Here is a 6,004-nt window from a genome sequence, read left to right on the forward strand (position 1 = left end):
CTCCGAGCAGGCAGTGCTTTGTTTACACTGTTATCAACATTGTAATCACAGCCGACAGTTTCTCACACACAGCCAGCGGCTATAAACAGTCATGTGATAATCACCAGCTAATCTGCTTTTGTGATGTGGATTTCAGGGATAAATACCGAGCAGGAGGCCAACTTCCTTGCTCTTCGTAATACCGGCCACAGGGTATTCTCTGCCCACCCAGAAGGCAGACATTGTCTTAATTTGACAATCAGCAGATTATGGAACTGACTGGGATTACCCAGGTAGGAATTAAACGGAGGGATTGGAACACCAGGACGAGAATTTTAAAATCGTAGGAGGTTTACAAAATCCTGAGGGGCATTGGTAAGGCGAATGGTAAGGATCTTTGATCCTAGGGTGGGGGAGTTCAAACCTGGGGGACATTTTTAAGATGAGAGGAGAAAGATTTGAAAAGGGCACGAGGGGCAACTTTTTTTTTACAGTGATTGTTGTGTGAAATGAACTGCTAGAGGAAGTGGTGGATGCAGGTGTAGTTATAATGTTTAAAAGACGTTTGGCTAAGTTCATGAATAGGAAAGTTTTGGAGGGATATGGGCCAAGCGCAGGCAGGTGGGAATTAGCTTAGTTTGGGAACGTGGTTGGCTTGGACTTGAAGGGTCTGTTTTCATGCTGTATGACTCTCCGTTTGTTAACAACAGGAGCAGTTAACAGAGGGGTAATATGTGAATGGTCAGTTGGTTGGTTTGTAATACAGAGTGATGGCAACAGTGTGGGTTAAATTCCCACACTGGTTGAGGATTCTCCTTCTCAACTTCTCTGAGGCATAGTGACCCTCATGTTAAACCATCATCACTCCCGCCTAGTGATAGAGCAGCAAGATGGATTATGGTGACTTTAACTTTATACATAAATGGGATTTGGTGTTTGAATGCAGCAAGTTCTGAAATGACTTCTAGTTTACTAGTAGAGGTCAGTCAGGAGTTAGTTAGAATTTGTGCAGAGGTAACAAAGGTATGGATGAAAGGTTTGAGAGCTGAGATTGGGTGGAGATGGAAATAGGAAATATCTTATTGATATGATTAGAAGCTTATCATGCCATAAAACAGGCCACTGAGGTTGTGAACAGCCCGGTTCACCCTCAGACAAGTTATTAGTGAAAGAGGTGACTGGGGAGATCCTAACTTTTATACTTATTTCAAGGCATATGTGAGGTGCTGTGGTTCAGATGTGGTGGATGAATTGAATCACTAGGCTTTCATCAAACACACTTTATTCTTTCAGCACAGTTAAAATACAAAAAGTGATTGGCATCACCTTAACTCCATTGAAATACTTAACACAATATTATATGATTTGATCACGAATCATCAATTGTCCCAATAAAGACAGCATCCGGAGTGCATTATTTCTCCCTCCAACTCTATTTTGATTTAGTCCCTCCCCTCCCCTTCACTGTTTTGATCACACAGCACTGTCCCTTGCTGTGAAGGGCAGTGCTTGTCACTGGCCACCCGGGTGTTTTCCTATCTTCCTGGTGGTGGAAATTGAATAAAGATTGGTGCACTTTGTGTCTCTCACTGTGTCTCCCACCTGCACACACACACACCATGGGTGCTGGGGATAAATAAAAAAAAAAGAAAAAAGAAAAAAAAAGAAAAAAAAAATAAAGACAGCATCCGGAGTGCATTATTTCTCCCTCCAACTCTATTTTGATTTAGTCTCTACCCTCCCCCTCACTGTTTTGATCACACAGCACTGCCCTTTGATGTGAAGGGCAGTGTTTGTCACTGGCCACTCGGGTGTTTTCCTATCTTCCTGGTGGTGGAATTTGAATAAAGATTGGTGCACTTTGTGTCTCTCACTGTGTCTCACCCCTGCACACACACACCATGGGTGCTGGGGGAAAAAATAAGCACTACCGCACTTAGGTGGTAGTGTGGGGGTTAAAATAAAAATTAAAAAAAAGAAGAAAAAAACAGGACTGTGCACACACACCATGGGTGCTGGGGAAATAAAGAGAAGGAAAAAAAAAGAAAGAGGAAAAGAAAAAAAAAAAGAGAGGAAAGAAAAAAAAAGAAAAAATAGAGACAGCAGCCGGAGTGCATTATTTCTCCCTCCAACTCTATTTTGATTTAGTCCCTACCCTCCCCTTCACTGTTTTGATCACACAGCACTGCCCTTTGATGTGAAGGGCAGTGTTTGTCACTGGCCACCCGGGTGTTTTCCTATCTTCCTGGTGGTGGAATTTGAATAAAGGTTCGTGAACTTTGTGTCTCACACCTGCACACACCCACCATGGGTTCTGGGGATAAAATAAGCACTACCGCACTTAGGTGGTAGTGTGGGGGTTAAAATAAAATAAAAAAAAAATAAACAGGAGATTCCGCAGGGAGTGGAGTGCATCATTTCTCCCTCCAATTCTGTTTTGATTTAGTCCCTACCGTCCCCTTCACTGTTTTGATCACACAGCACTGCCCTTTGATGTGAAGGGCAGTGTTTGTCACTGGTCACCCGGGTGTTTTCCTATCTTCCTGGTGGTGGAAAAAAAATTAAAAAAAAATAAAGACAGCAGCCGGAGTGCATTATTTCTCCCTCCAACTCTATTTTGATTTAGTCCCTACCCTCCCCTTCACTGTTTTGATCACACAGCACTGCCCTTTGATGTGAAGGGCAGTGTTTGTCACTGGCCACCCGGGTGTTTTCCTATCTTCCTGGTGGTGGAATTTGAATAAAGATTTGTGCACTTTGTGTCTTTCGCTGTGTCTCACACCTGCACACACACACCATGGGTGCTGGGGCAAGAATGAGCACTACCGCACTTAGGTGGTAGTGTGGGGGTTAATTAAAAAAAAATAAAATAACAGGCGATTAAAAAAAAAAGAAAAAAAAATAAAGACAGCATCCCACAAACCCACCCTTTGGCATATATGCAATTCACCAAAACAGCTATGATTCTCACGTGCTGGCTCTCCAATCCAGAAGAAAGAAACAAGCTGCCTTTTCTGATTTTGAAGAGTCTAAGACTTCATTCTAGCAGCTCTCCACAGCCAGCAGAAACCACCTCCTATCTGAAAGCAAAACTCAAAGTCATCCTGTGTCTGTGAGCCTGGACCCCACCCACTCTTGATTCTTTTGTCTCATTCTTAAAAAACAACCCAGGGAGAGCTCAAAAGTTGTTTGCCAACTGCCTGTCCAGCACCGCTGTGGCAACGGCCCTCTGCAAAAGAAACAGGGCAGACCATCACTCTTAAAGGGTACAGTCTCATCATAAATGCAGCTATAGCACTTAATTTAAAACATAGTTTGTCAGAAAATGAAGGAGCTGAAAATGTGTTGCTGGCAAAGCGCAGCAGGTCAGGCAGCATCCAAGGAACAGGAGAATCGACGTTTCAGGCATAAGCCCTTCTTCAGGAATTCCTGAAGAAGGGCTTATGCCCAAAACGTCGATTCTCCTGTTCCTTGGATGCTGCCTGACCTGCTGCGCTTTGCCAGCAACACATTTTCAGCTCTGATCTCCAGCATCTGCAGTCCTCACTTTCTCCCAGAAAATGAAGGAGCCAATCTAGCAAGTTTTCTTGAGTAAAAGAAAGAGTAATTATATTACCTATCAACACCAAGCTAACAAAAATACAAACTCATACACACAAAGACACAGATAATAAGTAAAAATTGAATAGTGTCTGGTATGGACAGGAAGAATAGGCTATGCAGTTTTTTTTTAAAAGTTCTCAGAGTCTTTGAGGAGTTAGATTTGAAACTTGATGCTAGTTGGTTAATGGTTAGTGACTCAAATTTTGCAGCAGTGGTAATGTGTGTAGATTTTCAGTTCTTGGTGAACGGTTGTTGTCCCAAGTTGCTTTTTCACTGGGCACTGACTTCAAGGTTGAGAGAATAGGGCAAGAAAGGCTTGTTGTGTCCTTTCTGTCATCAGTTTATAATTATTTCTCTCCTTTGCTGCTCAAAGCAGCTGTTAACTGAAGTATATCTCCTTTGTTGATTCTGTTGTCTGGCATCATTGTCTAGAGGTGTGTCATAATATGTCCCAACAGGTTGATTACAGAAGAACTCCAGAAAAGTGTGGAGCTCTTGTGCTGTAGCGGCAATGTCCCTATCTTTGGGCCAGGCAGCCTGGATCAAAACCAGTGGTGGATAATAACATCTCTATGTGGGTTGATTAGGGAACCATCAATAAGATATCCAAAAAGGTGTGTTCAGGGCTCCTGTGGTAGCATCCCTACCTCTGAGCCAGGAAGGCTGGGTTCAAGTCTCACTGCTCCAGAGGTGTGATGTAACATCTTCGAATAGGTTTATTAGGAAGAACATCTTCAGAGACCTGCGAATCAATGGGGAGATGCAGATTAGATTAGATTCCCTATAGTGTGGAAACAGGCCCTTCAGCCCAACAAATCCACACTCACCCTCTGAAGAGTAACCCACCCAAATCCATTTACCTCTGACTAATGTACCTAACACTATGGGCAATTTAGCACGGCCAATTCACCTGACCTGCATATCTTTGGGCTGTGGGAGGAAACCCACCCAGACATGGGGAGAATATGCAAACTCCACACAGACAGTCACCCAAAGCTGGAATCGAACCTGGGACCCTGGTGCTATGATGCAGTAGTGCTAACCACTGAGCCACCATGCCACTCCTGTGTAAGTTTCAGTTTTAGAATGATGTTAGTTTTGACAGACTCAGACTGAGCCTTATTTCATGAGCTTGGCTTACATGATTTTGTGATCACTGCAGCCAATTTAAGTCAAGATTTGCCCTCTTTTTAAAAAGTATCTCCAATCCATTTAAGTCTTGGTTATTAAGCTCAGATGATGGATGTTGAATATTGGTTGTTGATGTTACCATTATTGAAGCACGTCCACTCTATGAAGAACAGATGCCAATGGTATTTCCTATTTTTGTTTACAGTGAGCGTTCTGCTCGAGGTCAACACGAGATAACAACTGAGATGACAATATACATACATTCCACTTTTACCGTCATTAAATCAACCTGGATTCAAAACCTGCTTTGGGACTAGCAGTAGGACATGCTTTCTAATTGTGCCTCATTGTTAACTCTTAACTTTTCATTGCCTGGTCCTGTAGATTTGGATTCAGACATCTTAGAAGATTTGATTTCTAGAAGTTATGTTAAGTGGTATTCTATTATTTGCCTCCTGTAGATGTCTAAATTTGTATCCTCCACCTTGTTCACATTTATCTTCAGGTGGATTTGATTTGACTGGTTGAAGTTTGAGACTTGGATCCCCCAGTCATTGATACACATTTTTAACTCACTGTTATGGCTCTAGTATCTTCCTCCAAGGTGCTTTCTGTGGAGAATGTTCCTATCTCTTTTCTCTTGATTTTGGGAAATGGGGTTTCCCCTAAGCCATTCCACTCTTCCTGGAACACCACTGTGATTAGGTGGTTGGTCAGCTCTTGCCATTCTCTTCTGTGGCTCTTCCACCAGCTGAGACTTCCCATTTACTTTCTCCTAACTTGTTTGAGATACTCCTCTAATTTCACCATAAAGGCATATATTAACCCGATGTCTGGCTCTGACCTGCCCTTCTTTGTCACATTCTCAAGCCCTTTCTCGCCTTCACTTATAGCTGTTGGCCTGGCTTAGGCCCTTTTAACTCATTTGGGATCTGTCCTAATCCTTTCTAACTCTTCTAACTGGATTTCAGCCCTGTTTGAGTGACCCTTCTCAGATCCCAAATCTCAGAGGTCCCCTGGAACATCTCTTGGTTCCTGGGCTGTTTGCCATTTCCTGTTGGTTTAATTCCAATGAGTACTCATAGAATCATAGGGATATACAGCATGGAAACAGACCCTTCGGTCCAACTCGTCCATGCCGACCAGATATCCTAAATGAATCTAGTCCCATTTGCCACCATTTGGCCCATAGCCCTCTAAACCTTTCCTATTCATATACCCATCTAGATGACTTTTAAATGCTGTAATTATACCAGGTTCCACCACCTCCTCTGGCAGCTCATTCCACACA

Source organism: Chiloscyllium plagiosum, unplaced genomic scaffold (assembly GCF_037043375.1).
Source record: "Chiloscyllium plagiosum isolate Xiang-an unplaced genomic scaffold, Cpla_swu_hap1 HiC_scaffold_19, whole genome shotgun sequence".
Classification (NCBI taxonomy): Eukaryota; Metazoa; Chordata; class Chondrichthyes; order Orectolobiformes; family Hemiscylliidae; genus Chiloscyllium; species Chiloscyllium plagiosum.